Source organism: Manacus candei, unplaced genomic scaffold (genome assembly GCF_025592945.1).
Source record: "Manacus candei isolate 608988 ecotype Guabito, Panama unplaced genomic scaffold, ASM2559294v1 h1tg000005l, whole genome shotgun sequence".
NCBI lineage: Eukaryota > Metazoa > Chordata > Aves > Passeriformes > Pipridae > Manacus > Manacus candei.
The window spans coordinates 18,285,571-18,303,056 of record NW_026138053.1 but is presented as its reverse complement, the minus strand read 5'-3'; the positions used below and the strand labels follow the sequence as shown (position 1 = coordinate 18,303,056).

At 37.7% G+C, this 17,486-nt stretch overlaps 1 protein-coding gene across 2 annotated transcripts in view; it reads left to right on the top strand.

The window, feature by feature from the left end:
- Window positions 1–17,486, top strand: part of VAV3 (vav guanine nucleotide exchange factor 3) — a 165,753-nt gene that overhangs the window by 11,562 nt on the left and 136,705 nt on the right. The window lies entirely within an intron of this gene.

The window sequence follows — 17,486 nt, the reverse complement described above, 5'->3', positions numbered from 1 at the left end:
TAACTCCTAAATGATGTATCTTTTAATTCCAGTGAGGAACAGTGATTTCATCTAATGTGTCTAATCTAAAATTTGTGGTTAAGCAGTTCAACAGGAAAATTAGTCCTCAAAATGTTTTGCAGCAATGCTATTCTTGGGAGATGTTCTTAAAACTATTTGGAAAAGAAATGTGGTAGTATTTAGCTTTTCCTGTTTAGTGCTGAATAGCTTTAGAGTTTGACCTCAAAATCCAGTGTTGCAGTAAAGTCACGTTAAAGTTTAATGAACTTAAAATGCCTTTCATCTTGATTTGAAAGAGCAGCAGAATTTGAAATGTGAGGATTTCTGTTGGATATTTCATTTTCCTGACAGGTCTGCTAGTGACAACCTTTTTTCAATTTTCCCCTTGAAAATGTGTTTCTCACATTTCTCTACCTTGACTCAGGTGGCTCGATCTTCTCTTTCAGAAACTCAGACTGCTCTGTGATTAATAAGAGATACTGCTCTGACAGGTCTGGGCTATTTTTTTAATTATTTTTTCTCTCTTCTTGTCTATAATTCTCACCCATTTTGACTCATCTCTGTTCTGCAACTTGTGCTCTGTCCTCTCAAACTGAACTGTATTACTTTCACCTTCTACATTTGCCTTCCCCCTCCCACATGTATTTCCTTCTCTTGCCAGTGCATCTGTTTCCTCTTTCACTTCTTTCCTGATCCTCTTTCTTCCTTCCAACTGTTTTCCCTGCCCTGTTGACTTCATCCCTCCCCAGATTCTCTGAAATATGCTTCCTACATGGGTAAGAGCTCATCTCCTCCGGAAGCTCTTTCCTGTGTAAGGGAGAGTGTTGGGCAGGAAGGTTCCAGTGGAGGTTACATTTTTAGGACCAGAGAACACGGAGGTTTCAAGGGATCAGACAGCTCTTGACCGATCAATCACATGTTGGGCTGTTTTAAGCTGCTTTTCAGTGACTACGTTTTGTAAATGGTGATTGTTTTTGCTTTTACCCGTTACTTTAAAAACTTCTGCCTCCTTCCCGTTGCAGTCAGAGGTTTGCAGCATATGTGAGGGCGTCCCCAGAATTGTTTTGCTTCTTTGCTCCAGATGGACTGGGCAGAGAACTCTGGTGGGGAGTGATGAGGATAAAAGCTGGTGCTGGAAATTTGCAGGGTGAATCAGACTGGAAACTTGGTCTTTTCAAAAGCAGCATCACTTCAATCCTGCCCTTGCCACCAGCCTCTGGAGGTTTGTGCCTCCATGGCAATGCTTAAGCAATATTATTCAGGGGCTGTGTCCTCAGGGAGCAGGTGGAGGTGGGAATGGTAGTTATTTTTAACCACTTTTCAGATTGATTATCAGTGTTGCTTGCAAGGCAGAAATAGGCCAGTCCTACCAGCCAGCACGCTCATCCTGCAGCTCCCTCATATTGGGCATCAAACTCCATGTTTTCTGTTTCTTCCTCCAGTTAGCTCCACTCACTCTTCAGAGACTGATAGACATGATAATTTTATTTCTTCTTCTCAAGCCGGAGGTGACAAGACTATTTACACTCAAAGTGAAACAACCACTACACTGTACTGTGTACACTGGTATTGTGAGATGCAAGCATCTGCAGCACAGTGGTGTCCCTGAGGGATTACCTTGATGGCTAATGGCAGCTGTAAACTGGTTAGATGTAAATATAAGAGTAACTCTATCAGAGATTCCTTAAACTTTTTTTTCATTTTATTCAAACTACAATTTTTCTTCAGGTTTCTGGAGTTTTGCTTGCTTTCTGTGGATGGACACAGTCTTTATAGGCCCGATATAATTCACAGCACTTGCAGGCAGAGAAGGAGGTGATGCCCAGCTGGTTTATTCCACTGAAGTTTGTGGATGTGCTGTAAATGAAAGCTCAGTAGGGTCAAGGCATAAACAGCGAGTAACTGTTCTGTAAATGTGCACCTCTTGTCCCCATTTGTTCATGTTATTTCTATGCTTGTGAGGATGAAGCAGTTCAATATTACCATTTAAGAGTTATTTTTTAAAGGTTCTCATGGGACTAAATGAAAATTTTGTCATACATTCCCCAGTTTAATGGAGAACATATATTTGAAGAATAATTATTGTGATACTCATCCTACTATACTGGCTGATTTTATGGTTTCATATGATTTGAAGTATGTAGAGCAGCTCCAGACTATTTGTTTAATGATGAAATACTGATGAGAACTTAATCGAGGTCAGTTATTTTTTTATTTCAGTGTTGGATCTTTCCTAACTTGAGAATAATTTTTCCCATGTACCCTTTCAGAATTGAAATAGCTGCTGTGAAGGAAGTGACTTTCTATTAGTTTTCTATCATGAAGGTTTTAATTGTGAAGTCTAGTCTGCTCTTTTATGCTTCCTTCACTTTATTCACTGTTTATAGTTGTGAGAGTGATTTTTAACTAGGGAAAGTCCTTTAAAATTTTTTTTTCTACTCTTAGTCATATTCTTTTCCAACCATTATCATGTCTCTCTATTCACTTATTGACTGTTAATGTCCCAAGGGGAAAGTAAGCTGGAGATTTTGAATGGCTACAGATTGGCTGGAAGGACACAGGATGACCAAATAGTTTGTGGGTTTCTTTTTCATTTGTTTTTTTGGTCAATGTTAAAAAAAATATTTTGGTTATGTCTACTCCCTTGGTATTAATGATAACACACTGATGGTTGCTTTAGGGTGACAAAAACCTTCTTTGGAGTAGAAGTCTTCAGCAATTAGAAGGAACAAATAAATGAATGGCAGATGTTTCATTGACGAAAAGAAGTGATTTCCATACTGTTGTGTTAGGAGGTTCTTGAATTTCCTATGCATGTTCTTCAGTGTCCTCTATTCTGTTCAAGAAATTACCACATTTAGCAGACAGTAACTTGACTTGTTTTGACAGACATGGAGATGGGACAATTTAATTTTTGCTACCTCTCTGCAGCTGTCAAAAAAATTAATCAGGAATACCCTTGAGTGGCAAGGCATAGTGGTATTAAAAAGGCAATGTCATTTGAGCCAGAGGATCTAAGACTTATTTTCTACTCCAACTCTCTGATGACATTGCAGGATTGACCTCAAATATATTATTTTCAGTCTACTTTTTAGCAGCAGTCGTGCTAATGGACCTTCCTTTAAAATATGCTTTGAATGTATCTCGGAGGTTTTAAAAGTTTAAAATCTGTTGAGGTTGAAACTGTTTCCTGCTGGTTAGATCTACTGATTTACAAAAATGAAGTAAAAACTATTGTTATGTTTATCACTTATTCCTTATGTAGGCTGATAAGTATTACCCCTAATATCCAATTGATGTGTTTGCTTGTGTTTTACTTAAAAAATAAATTCTGCGTAGAGAAGTTGCATCTCTTAACTCTGGTGTTGCTGTCATAGGTGGATAGAATGTGGACAGTTTATTGGCACCCTGCCATTCTTAGGGAGTCATTTTCTCTGTGAGTTACAGAGATCAAACTTCTTCAAACTGTAGTTTGTGTTGCTTATTGGTGGCAGGGTGTGCACTTAACAGGCTTTAGCAGATGTCTGGATAACTTGTGTCTCAAGTCAGAACTACTGCCCCTTTCTGCCCTGAGGAGACTTTTGAAACTGGTGGGAAAACTTGAGCAGAGTGGCTGTGGGAGTGTTTGCCAAGAATTTGTATGGAGATGCTCCACTCCTGATGGGGTGGCCTCTTGCTGGTAGCGGTTCTGCACACAGGTTTTGGTGGACCTGTGAGTCACGTTCAGAGGCTCAGTCACTTTTTGGTCAGCCGTGGGTGGCACAGCTGTTTGCAGCCTCGGAACAATGAGTCACAAACTCGTGAGTTTCCAGTCCTTGGTAAAGAAAATACCCCTGTAGCTGCTCTTGTGTTTTCATTTAGAAATAAAAGAGCAGTGCAAGAGATAAATAATTAGGCTGACTGGGTCAAGTACTTATTGTATAATGACTTCTTTCTTTTTAGGAACACATATTGAGAAGTAGCGTATTATTGTCACTAATAGAAAAATGCCAGTTCCTGAAAAAAGCAAACAGGATCTGAATACAAATATTTACTGAATAATAGAGCCAGAAAAGTAGTTGCAAGGGTCTATTCTAATTGTTTTGCCCAATTACTCTCCTGTCTTTGTTTCACGTAACCTCACTTATTCTGATCCATTAAAAGACCATTGCTCAATAATTTTTCTGTCTAGTTTTCATACTCTATTATCATCTTTCAACAAATCAAACAAGTCTGTCTTTTGCTACAGACACTCCATGCTGCTATTCTACTTATCTGACTGAAAGCCAAGAATCAACCTTGCAGTATTGTTGTGTCCATTTGTCTGAAAATCACTATTGTTACTTCTGTGCTGAGAACCATCTCCACAGAAGGGCAGAGGAAGATCTGTCATTGTTATAAATTCCCAATTACATATTGCATATATATTGATTTTGTTATTCTTTCTAATCTCCACCTGCTTTGCTGTCTCAATAAGCTATTATGTCTTTTAGAAGATAGTAACTAATCCAGGATCATATTGTGTTTCATTTAGATTTTGTTTTATTTGGCTTGAATAGTCTGTGGAACAAAGCAATACTGAACAAAAGCAGATATAAAACTAGGCTTCCTAGACAGAATTTGGACTTCTTAGATATTCTTACAGCTTAGCTCCCATGTTTTCATTCAATATGTTATTTAAAAAACACCTAAGGACTCATTTGTGTTAGAGTGATGGTCTGTTAGGCAATTAGTAAGCTGATGCCTGTTCAGAGGTCTGGAAATATGTTATAGCAGCTGCTTGTATTACTTTTGAATGTGTTCTTTTGTATAATAGGTTTAAAAAAATATTTGCCTACAGCTTGCAGGTAGATGCTTTCACTGTCCCTATGTTAGGTTTCTGTGTTTTCCTTTATGTATGCATCAGTGCTACAACCAGTAATGGGTTACTGCTCATGTAGAAATTTTTAGCCATGACAACAGTGAGTGTTGATTTTTATGTAGATTCATGCAAATAGCCAGTGTCTTGCTATGATTTTGGAGTGCCATTTTAAACTTAATGTTGTTGATGATCCTACATTTAAGACAATAGGGATGTATTTGTAACACCAAGTTAAATTCTTTGTCATGCTATCATACACTGCTGCGAAATAGCTAAGAATTTGATTTGTTCTGCATGTATGACCACCTTAGATTTTAATAGGATTAATTTTATGAATAAAACAGGTAGGATCCAACTCTCTTGATTAAATTCAGAAGATCAGCAGAGGACTTCCTAAGATAGCAGTTCTCAGGTCCTCTTGGTAGAATATTTCTGGCACTGATGTGTATATTATTTGTAAATTTAAAAACCGTGAAAATACAGGCATGAAATTAACAGTAATCAGTTACACAGCCCTTCTTCCAGGGTTGAGGAATACCTTTTACAGGTGTGTTTAAGAGTGGTTCAAGAAATTTTGCTTTTCATGAGGTCACCAATATATATATATAGTGTTGTTCTAAAGTCATTCAACTGTAAGTCAGTAGCATAAAGACTGGCATGAGTTCTTTTCTTTGAATTGATCCTTAACACAGTTCATCACCTATGGACACTTCGAATAACGTGCCCAAACTCAAAGCACATTGTACTCTCATCATTGGAATTATTATTTTGGTAGAATGTTCTGTAGTTCTTTTCCCAAGGTGGTCATGTAGCAAGAGGGTGAAAATATCTGGTGGCAAGATAATTGTACTTGACAAGGTATAGGAGGCAGAGTTCCCCAGGTGGTTATTGAAAGGGGGCTCTTGTGTGTGTGACATCTCATTCTGCCCCCTGATCTGAACAGCTGCTGCTGGGCTTCATCAGCACCCTTGAATTCTGTAGTCTATATTGCAGGAACTGCCAATATACAGTAAAAAGAAAGCATCTGCTGGTCTGCTGGTTGCCTTTTACACTGCTGAAGGATTTAATTATTATGGGAACTGAGACAATGCACTGGAGGCTGTGTGGAGGTGTTAAACTTGCTCTGCATCTTGGGCTTCATACTGCTCTCTTGTTGAAAAGGCAGCTTTTGTGTGTGCTTTTGTAGGGTCTCCCACATTAAAAGACCAGGTCTTTTAACAATTATGTTGAGTTCTTTACTAAACCTGCCTTCATGCTGATTATAATGAGCTGTTTGAAACAGCCATCTATGTTATGGTAACCGAAGAATAATTTCCTTAATTGAATTGTAGAAAAATATGATATTAGTATCTTAAGACTCAGCATGTGGTATGGTTCAGTAATGCAGACTTCTCACTGGTACCCACATACTCAATTTAAAACCCTGATCGTACTGCATCAAATTACTCAGCAGACTAAGAGTCCAGATAATGCTAAATTATACTCTGCTGCTCAGCTTTCAAAGTATTTGGTTTATTCAGAATTTGATTGTTTTAGGCTATCTAATAAATACTGACAGTTGCTCTAGGATTCTATTTTTTTTTCTTCTTTTCATAAATATCCTTCATTCTCATGAGACCATGCTCATGATTGTTTTACTTTGTGAGATGGCAAATGGATATCCTTTGAAATAGTTTTGGACTGTTCCTTGGTGTACTTCACCTGTTACTGTTAGGCAGGGTATCAGTATGATTTAGATGTGGCATGAAATGGACCACATATAGAGGTGACAGTTGAATTTCCATGAGCATTCACTCACTTGCCTCTGCTGAGATGATCACAGCTGTTGATTCATACTAGTGCAAGTAGATATTTATGCAATTTTGACACATCTCCCACACAAATTTGGGCTGCCTTCAATGATGCGTTTCATTTTGGCAGACAGCTTGGGGTGAGTGAATGCAGCCTTTTAGACAGCAAGTGTCTATGATGGTGTACAACTGAAATGCTTTGTGTCAGGTTAACCTTTCACTGTTTGCCAGCCTTCTTAAGGGAGGAAACCTACTGCAGCTTCATAAAGAGTCATCTGATTTCAAGTCGGTGTTGTAAATTAAGGTTGCTGATGGTAGATTTGTTTTCAAACTTATCAATTCTTGCATTATACCAATACTTCACTTTCAATTCCTTAATTAGGAAGGTTATATATCACTGAAGATAGGAAGGGTAGTTTGCCTGACACTGGCTGAATTTCAGAGTGACATAGTAGAAAACAGTTGTGTGTAAAAAGATGTTAGTCTCTACAGGTTTAGAGTTGTATTTTAACTGTCTTAGAATTTTTGGAAGTTGAGAACTCTTTTCTTGTATCCTGTTTATCACAGGAATTGCAGTTGTTGATCAAACCACTGTTTCATTTACTTGAGTATCTCATCATCATCACCTGGACCAGATTCTTCAGAAGAGAAACCCTGTAGATAACTGTGGAGGATGTAGCACGCCAGGATATCTTTACTTCCAATCCTGCAAATTTACTGATGAGTTTGTTTTCCATTCGTGGCTATTCCCACTGGTTTGTGATTTGGGTTTCTGGACTTATCTGTTCTACTTACTTGACTTGCAATCCTTGAAGTATTCCCTGAATATATTGGAAACCCCTGTCCTTGCCACGGAGAGCATGGTCTAATAAACTGCAAACCTTAAATGACACAGCAGCAAAAATAGAACAGTGGATTTTTCGAATAGGTAACTAGAGGACAGTTGTATTCACATTGGCAATTTGTAGAGAGCTGTAGTTCCTTCAAGTCTTGCTAGGAATTTATTCCCTGATGATAAGAGTTTGGAAAAGAATACACATATACAATTCCAGAAAATATTTGAGGTGTTTAATGAGTCATGTATGTTGACACTAGTGAATGTTAATAAGAATACAGTTCCTTTCTGTTGGAAATTGTAGACCTAGTACCTGATCTGTGATCTGCTGGTAAGAAATGGAAGAGCTCAGGAGTTATTTGGGTTCAGCTTTAATAGATAGTGACTAACCCTGTGAAGGTCATCAACCCCCCCACTTGTGTTGAATTTCCAAAAGAGTCAGTGTTGACAGCTTTTGAGACTTTTTAAGTGCTTAGAAAAGAACAAGTTAGTCCATGCTAACTTAAAAAATGATTTTAAAGCCACACTGCAGGTATTTGTAAAGGAATTATATAGCTGAAGTCCGGGTCTGACTTGCAGAGCCGGTGTCCAGGGTACTAGAGCCACAATTTATTCACAGAGGAGATCTAGTTCAAATGGTGATTTCAGTGCTGCTTACTTTTAGGTGTGGGATAGAAATAGGGAAAGGGATTGTGTTTCTGTAATGGAGCTGGAGTCAAGTGTGGATCCTTCAGGTGAATTGTGTGCCTTTAGTCTGTGTGACAGCCTCTTGTCACACCTTCATAGGGCTCCTTACACCCCAAAATTAATTTTCTTTGTACAGATATAGGGAAAATAAGAGGTCTTGTCATATTAGAGACTTTCTAAAAACCAAGCGTGGACATGAATAAAAGATACTAAGATACAATGGAAACTGCTTTTTAATGTGCCAAGCTACTGATATGGAACAGATGCTTTGGATGTTCTCTTTAGCACAGATGTGAAGATTTGTTTCATACTGTAGCTGTAAGGTTTTTCATGCTTTCAGTGTGGATATAATTTTTTTTTCTCTGATTATAAAAACACCGAGTGCTAATTTGTTTGAGGTTTTCTATCCCTTTTTCTTTCAAATGTATCAGCAAGGCTGTAGGCCTTAGGGTCCCCTCCCACCCTGAATAAGTTTAAATACTTAAGGTAGGTATGAGTTTTGAGGTTTCTGACAACTGCTAATTTTTCATCAATTAAGTTGAAATGTGAGTGATTAGGAAGCCTAAGTAGGGACCAATGTCAATACATCCAAGTAGAAAATCAGTGTCCTTTAGAGTTCTGCCTCTTACAGAAGCAGCTTTCCATGTTAAAATTGTACCTTACAGCACAGGGACCACTGTCTTACTTTAAATGCCAGTTTCATAAATAGTTTTGTCTGGAGCATTTTAACACCAAAATTTTAACACATTTGTTTTCCCGCGGTTTGGCTTTTATTTCGTGTTTCCCATAATTTAATCGATAGTGACTCAAGTCTCCTTTTATATTAGCATTCTTTTCCCCTTGATCTTTCTCTCCATTGTCTATTTTTATTTTCTTTTTAAACTTTTGTTACAGTGTGTGTCTGTCCCTTTCCTGTTCCTTTTCCTGTGGTCATCTTTTCATTTCCTTGTTGCTGTCTTCCTCCTATTCATGTTCTCCTCAGGACTATTTTCCATGTTCCCTTTGTCTTCCTTCTTTTTGCATTTGTTTGTAAGACACTGAGATCTTCAGTGAAAGACATTTTAGGGGTGTAACTTCGGGATATAAGGCAGGTAAGGCTAATTATTTGAAAAAGTAACTAAATACAGGAACCCCCTAGGTAATCTCTGTGTGCTTTATATGTTTAATACTGTGTTACAATTGCTATTTTTTTTGACGAATACTGCAGAATAGATTTAGGTAAATCTTGCTAGTGGGGAACAAAGGACTACTCTAAAAATTGCCCTTTGCAAACAGATGCTATCCTGAACTCTCCCACCCATGCCTCTTGCCAGTTACATTTAGGTAATTCCAGTAGTTGAGGTTTTATGGCCCAAATATTCCCATCTGTTTAGTGACTGTGTGCTTTCCTGAATCTCTCTTAGTTTTCATCTTGCAATAGTAAAGGAGAAAAGGTTTCTTGTGTTTTCAGGCAGCCCAGTGATTCCTGTTCTGATGCAGGTGATAGGCATCACCTACGATAGGTGTTTGGTCAATGTGTTTCTGTGACCACTCAGTAGAAGTTGCCACCTTCATGGCTTGTTGGAGTATTTAAGGGACACAGAGAATTTAAATGCTTCTTCACCCTTTCTTGCTCAGCACTGTTATAGTGCCAGCATAGCCAAGGAGAGAGCTAGGAATGCAAAACAATTCCTAAACTTCTTTTTTCCTGCCCTCTATTCACTCCATATCAGTACTAATAAAAGCTGAGCATCCTTTGTGCTTCTTCAGCTTTTTTCAAGTTTCAATTTCCATTTTCTTTCTTTGAAGCACAGAGAAGAACAAATGTACATAAACAAAACTTCATACTCAAGCCAAAATGTAATAGACACAATTGAATAGTAGTCAGGAATTTTAAGAAGAGCTTTGGTATGAATATTTAATTACTACATTAACTGAGCAAATAAAGAACATACTATTAATATTCATACAGTGTTAGCAGTGGTTCAAAGGAATTTAATATGTTTTATAGTTCATACAGCATTTTATGTATTGTGTAGGCCTTCAAAGAATGCACACATCTAGAAAGGTAATAACACTTCAGATCTCCTTAGCTATTCCTTAGACCTATGAATTAAGAAGTGTCTGTTGTTCTGTGCATAGCACATTTCTTAGTAAAATTCTTCACAGTATTGTAATGGTATCAGTCTTGAATGCTTTGTTACCCAAAAGTGGTTCTTAAGCAATTATACAAAGAGCTAAGGTATAGGCTGTAAACTGGTGAGATACTGATAATGAGCCTACCTCTTCCAGGACTCAGTGTGCTGTCTCCTCCATATTTATTAGTGTACCTGCTTTGTAACTTTTTGGAGAGCAGAGTTTAGGAGGTATTTAGCATTTGACTTCTTTGCTTTTGCTTAGAGCTTTAAAAATATTGATCATCTGAATGATCGAGATGGTGTTCGCAGAACGAGAGACCAAATGCAGAACCTAAAACTGAATTCCTTTGCTGTGGGTGATGTGTTTTTCCTGTGTGCATTGGTTTCTTTTTTAAATATAATTTGCAAATTAATAGGTTTTACCTAAGAGTGGAAAAAAAAAGAATAATGCTGACTTGGGGTATTGTGGCACTTAAATTAAAAAAAAAAAATCTCTGGAGACAACCTGGTAGCTTTCATTTGCTTACTGAAGATAGGAGCACTCCTCCTCTCATGTTGACTTGGTCTTTAAATTCCTTGTGACCCTTTTGCCTACACTCAGTAAGACTCTGGATTTAAAAAAAAGACTCTAAGAAAAGCTGCACACATGAAAAAGAAAAATGTTACAAATGCTATTCCTGACTCTGATATTGCTCTTTTCCCTCTTGCTGACTTATGAAAAGACATTAATAGATGTTGAATTAAGACTTCATCAGTGGGTCCATACTTCATTCACTTAGAAATCCTTACAGCTTTTTTTTACTGCATATAGTGATAATTACTCCTTTTGGCAGAGCAGAACTAATCTAATGTACTTTGGCTGCGGAAATCTGTGAAGAAGCCAGGAATGATTTCTGTGTTAACCCCGAATGTGCAATTTTGTCAGTATCACAGTGGGCCTTTGTCTGATTACCTAATAATCTGATGTTAATGAACGCACAGGTCTTAAAAAAAAGTGTCATCTAATAGAGGTATAAGGTGCTCCTGTTTTGGTAACCCTGCTTTTGGGATTGTTCTGTCAAGGATGGCATGTGCTGGGGAACCGTCCAGCCTGGCTCACAGAAAGGAGCCCTTGATAAATGAGCAGCTGTATCTCTAAGTACCTAATTTCCCCCCGTTATTGGATGTGATTGAAAGAATTTTAAGGAAGCTAAACATTTCCTGTAGGAGCTGATGAAACCCTTGGGTCTGTATCTCTAGTTACTGTTGCTTTCTCCTTTATGTAGGTTCAAGGTACAATTTTGGTCTTGCTGCTGTATAGCTTTGCTGTGGTCACAGTATCTTCAGTTGCTGACTAGAAGTTATGGCACTGCTTGGTCACAGTAGTCAGTTCTAGGATCTTTCTCAAATTTGGACTTAGCAGGATTCAAACAACATTTTTGTGGAATTGATATTGTTCCTATCAGCACAGTTATTGCAACAAATACTAAAACAAGTGAGAAAAGAAAATCTACAACCCTCAGGGCATTAACTAAGTTCTTTGAAAGAAATTTTGAAGAGATAAGTTCTTCTGTTTCGGTGCTTTCTTTCACTGAAACAACTTCACATATGAATCTTGGTGACAGAATGTAGAAAACCAATTCTTCCAGTTAAATCCATTATGGCAATTTTCACATTTCTCCTCATGCTCAACAGGTATAAGTGCATTATTTTCCTTTTTGCATACATTCTGAGGAACAGGATGGAAGTCAAACTGAGAGATTCCCAGCTAATCTGTTCTCATCAGCATCCCAGAAACAGACAGGGAAGGTCAGGAGCTCATGTTTTGCAGTAAGCACTGAGGGTGTAGAAAAGAGCATTTAAGTGTTATGGCAGTGATCTGTTCTATTCTTCTACCTTTTATCCTTGTATAATTCTGCTTTTCTAAGACCACAAATTACCAATAGAAAAACCTCCCATATTCACAAACCTGTATGTGACTCCTTGTGTGCAACATCAGGTTTTACAAATTAAAAAAAGAAAGCAATTGTACCTTCCGAGAAGTGCGAATTGAAGCCAAATTTGCTCATCTCATTATTTCCTATTTATATACTGGTTTCAAATGTCTGGCCTTTCCCTAACTATTTTTGCCATAAAATGCTGCTGTTATGTAAAATGCTATCACTTTTTGGTTTTGCCTCTAAGGCTCTTTAAAGACTAGGCACAGGCAAATAGCTGCAGCAGTGTAGTTTATAAAGTGGTGCCATTTAGAGGAGGAAGAGGAGGGGAAGATTTCTTGACTTTCTGTCACTGACATGCCTTGTCTCTTCCACAGGAGCTGAAATGGATTTAGTGGACAATGGGCTAAGTAGAGTCCTTTTTCCTGTGTTTTCACTCTTTCATCACATTATGATGGTGGCTTGGAGCAACTGGCCTCAGTTTTCATACAGTTAATGGGAGGCTCCTGATGTCTGTGTGGGGTTGGAAACACAACATGCCAAAAAACAGTGCAGTGATGAAGGCATGGGTATTCAGTGTCAGCAAAAGTGAATCACAATGGGAAAAAAACACCTTCCCTGACATTGAGTGATGGTGATCCATTTTGGTTTTAATACCCCTTGTACCCGAGCACCTGTTTAGACTGTCTTAGATCACTCAGGCTTTAGTATGTTCTCTAGTTTGTCCTAAATGCTGTATGAATGTCTGATCCAGATACAAATGTAAGGGAACTGCCAGCTTCCCAAACTTGTGACTAAATAACCATGCTTGTGACTCAATTGCCACAATAAAAAGGAGGTGGAAGTTGAAATGAATGCAAATAGCTTTTTTTTTTTTTTACTACTCTTGGTAATTAAAAAAAAGGTGAGTTAGAACTCTGTCTTTCCTGAACACTTGTCATTTCTTGGCCCTTCAGTTTTCACTTGCCTGACTGGTGTTGCTATGTTGGAATTTCGTATAAATGTCTTGTGGCACAATTTAATCATCAGAGCTCTTTGTGCTGGTTTCTGAATGCCTGTAGAAGTGCTTTTAGTACAAAGGATACATCTAGATAGTGTATATTATGGTCTGTACCAAACAGACCTGTATTCCATTGAAGTACTTCAGTGCTAAAATACATTTTCTGAGAAATACCACTTAGATTATATGAATAGAGGCTATATGACTATTATTTTCTTTCTTTTTATTTTTGCATTTTATCTTTCACTTCATTAGAGGTCTGGTTAGAGAATTCTGTCTTCCCTGTGGGCAGCTAGAGCCCTGCCTGTGCTTTTAGTGTCTAATTAGTCATTTCTATTCTGTACCCTTTGTAAAATATTTCTATGCATTTCTGTCAGCACACATACCCATGTCCTGTGTGGAAAAAAACTCAAAAAAAATGTTTCTTTTGTGTGAAGTGGCAAATATTATGGTAGAAAACAGCATGCTTTTTCTGTGGAACTTGATATAATTTGATTTGCTCACTCTCTTGTGCTTAAAGTTCAGACAAATGTAGCCCCAATTATATAAACCATACCTTCTTTTTTTAGGTGGTAGACATTTTATTTTTTTCAAACTTGCTTTTCATTTCAATGTGTTCAGTTAGTGCCTCTTAAAAAAATTAAATTCAGTGCAGAATGGACCAGAGGCCACTAAAACTCTAATTTGTTCCATAAAAACACAGTGGTTTATCACAAGACTTATACCATTTCAACAGCCCTGACAATGACAACATTACAGGTTTGTAGTAGTATGCCTTATGCTGTGAAACATCAGGATGATTTAGAAATATCTTGATAATTTATAGATGTTAATATTGAAAATTGTTCTCAGGATCCTGAACCCCAATCCCAGGATCACAGGATAGGTATGGATTGTGATTTCTGTCCCTCTGTGTGCTGGATGTGCTCTCCTCTCACGGTTGTGCCTGCAGGTGAGTGAGGGAGAAGTTGTGTTTTCCACTGGTGTTAACATTTTTGGACTGATGGCTTATACTGCCCTACTGCAATATTTTTACTGATCTGTATATTAAGAATTCTGGACTGCTGTCTCCTGATATAGCCCTGTAATTAAAAAAAGGGAGGCAGAATGAAAAAAGGCATCATGAACTTTTCCAAGGGAATGTTTTTAAGTTACGTTATTTTTTTTTTTTAACAAAGAGAGACCAGTTCTTGTACTGAAAGACAATGTTTCCTGTGGAGAAAACTTTGAGAGATCAGACCAAGTGAGAGGTACTTTGCACTTCTTGCATCTCTGAGAACTGGGTACCCAGCTGCTCTAATGATCCCTTGCGGTGTGCCAAAGGATAATGTTTTCATTTGAAAAAGAAACACAATAATGCAGTAGGTTTCCAAGTATCCCGAGGACTGTACTTACTAATGAGAGACTGAAGACTGATGGTGCCTTTTTCTTATTGCCAGCAAGGAGAGTTGTCTTTTATAGAACTTCCTAGATTTTAGCAGTATGCTCTTTTTTAATTTGGAGGTTTCTCTTACTAATTTGTACTTCTTCATACAGTAACCACAGCGATAAAAATCTTTGTTTTCAATGAGGAAAATTGTTTCTTTAGATGATTGCATTATAAAGTTTTGGAAATATTTCTGAAAGTTTTCTGGCTAATATAATCCAATAACTTTTCCAAAACATGAGTAGCGTATAATGAAGGGGTTTTTTAAAGTGTTTTTTTCTCATACATTTTATTGAAAAATGAATTAATTTAAATATTAACATGTTTTTGGTTTTAGTAGTCTCACAGTTTTATCCTTGTAGCTGCTGTGGTTAGCTTGATAGTTAGTAATAAGACTTTCATTTTACAAGAGAAAACTGATGGATACTGAATCATTAGATGACCAACTAAAACTCACTAAGCAGTCTTTGAACTCTCATGAGTTAGACTATTATGTCAAGATGCCTATTCTGCTAAAGGCACTGGTTGGCACACACTCATTGATGATGTGGTCCCTTCTCAAGTGCAGGCAGATTTGACAAATGCTTACTCTTTGGTTTCTAGAGTCCACAAGACATGTAATATAACTGCTGTGTTGTCATTCGTATGGTTATTGAATATTAGATTATAATTATATCAAACCTGTTTAATGTAATGGTACAGGTTAACATAATGAATTAATATTTAAAAAAAAGTGGGGGACAACAGGGGACAACAGTCTTCTTTGGTCTCTCTGTTAGAATATTCAAAATAATTTAATTTGTTACTTACAGTGTAGGTGCTTTAGCATTTCCTTTAAAACATGTGGGCTTGTAGTTTCTTGTAATATGCTTTCTAATCGACTCACATATAATTCATAGTAACGATAAATTAAACAAAAGGCCAATTTCACAAAACTGCCTCTGAATTTGAAGAAATTTGAAGAAACCAATAAATGTTGTTGAAAAAATGTTGCCATCTTTATCTTTCATTGTAGGAGTCCTCTGTTAAGAATGGTTGGAGACATTTTGCAGAAGGGAAAGGGCACTTTGTGCATAACTGCTGATCCATTAAACGGTTCTTTTAGCTCTATGGAGAAGCTAAGTGCAACTCACTAAAATGCTCTCTATAGCGAATCTAGGTCAGATTTTAGACCCATGACAGCTCCTGTCTCTCCCTTAACTTCTTGCTCTCTTTAGAGGTAAACAACTTAATGCAGCTGTAAGCTTTCTTTGCACTGGCAGACGTCAGCACTAACTAATCTAAACTCAAAACTTAGGCTTTAAAAAGGTAGCTGAGTTTTCCAAGTAAGGATCACATCTGTCAGTGGTTTTGAGAATTTTGATGTAAGAAAATAGATGGGTGTTCAAGTTTAATCAGTATTGTGCATTGGACAAACACAGTGGCCACTGATAGCTTTTAAGACAAATAATAAAAAGCCTGGGGAAAGCAAACAGGAAGCAGTCATCACTTTGTTTGTGCCACCTTGTTTTTAAAGCTGCAGAGTCCCGAGCCAGTTCCTCTTCTGGTTCCTTCTGCCACTCGTGGTGGAAGAAGCATGTATGTTGTACATGTCTTGGCCTTCTAACTTTGCAATTTTGGTGTCAAAATTATAATCTTTGCAAAACCAGATAAGCTTCCATATTGACTGAGCAAGCTAGACTAATTTTTAAAGTTCCACTAGGCATAAAAGCAGTCTGGTATAAATGCTGCATTGTCCTTCAGCAGCCCAGTATGTAGCCCAGCAGTGGCTGTCCCATGTGAGCTGGGAGGCACAGACTGAGGAGGCTGTTTGGAGTGGGAGAAAGGATGGAGGCTACAGCTCCACCTGGTACATCTGGGACCCTTTACACTTGATGTGCCAATTACCAGTCACAGGTGCCTTCCTGGGAGCTTTGGTTTGCACAGGGACTGCTTTTGTGATGCTTTGCAATGAGTTTGTTGGCTGTTGTCCTGATGTCCACAACCATCTACGAGAGCTGTTGGCTCTTGTAGCTTCTGTTGGTGAATCAGTGTTTTCATTTGTGTAACCTTGCTGTAAATCTGGTCTCTCACGTGCTCTGTTTTTAATGTCTGTCTAGATAGTTCTGTGTAAGACATGAAGTAGGGCTCCGTGTTGATGCTTTGTTGTCTCATGCTAAAGGTAAAGCAGTGACATATTTTGTCTGAGTCAGCAGTTTGGGTATTTATTACATGGCACTCAGGAAGGGTATGGCTGTGACACTCAATATTAATATCAGAAATACTGCTTTGATCAAAACATTGAGTTGGAACAGATAGCAGTTCTATAATCCATTGTAATTTAAGTAATCCTCATGAATCCCCTATAACATGGAGAACTCTAGGAACTCAGTTTTAATATTGAGTTGCTGTATCACTTCTTTTAAAATGCATATTGAAAGCACAGTACTGGGTCATTTGAAATACCATTGCTTATAAATATTGTATTTGCTTTTGAACTGTGGATCATAAAACTCTACAACAGCATCTTCGTGATACTGATGTCCTCATAAGTTGCTAGTACCTTAGAGTGCTAATCATTATCAAGAATAGATATTGCCCTTTTTAGCTCTTCCTCTTAAGTTATGGCAATGCTGTCGACAGCTACTACCTTTTGTTCTGGTAAGGTCTTTAAAATGAAAAAGTCTACAGGAAAATGCAATAAAAGCCTTTTAAGGAGAGCACCGTGGCAGAATCTTTATTCTTTTCCAGACTCAGGTGATCATTGATGCATGTGGATTCAGTACAGAAATCAAAGTGGTCTGAGTATCTTAAATCTCTACTAGATAAATTGTAAATGACTTCTCAACTGCAGATTTCATCTGCTCCTGTGCTCCAGGTGGAGAATTAGTATCCA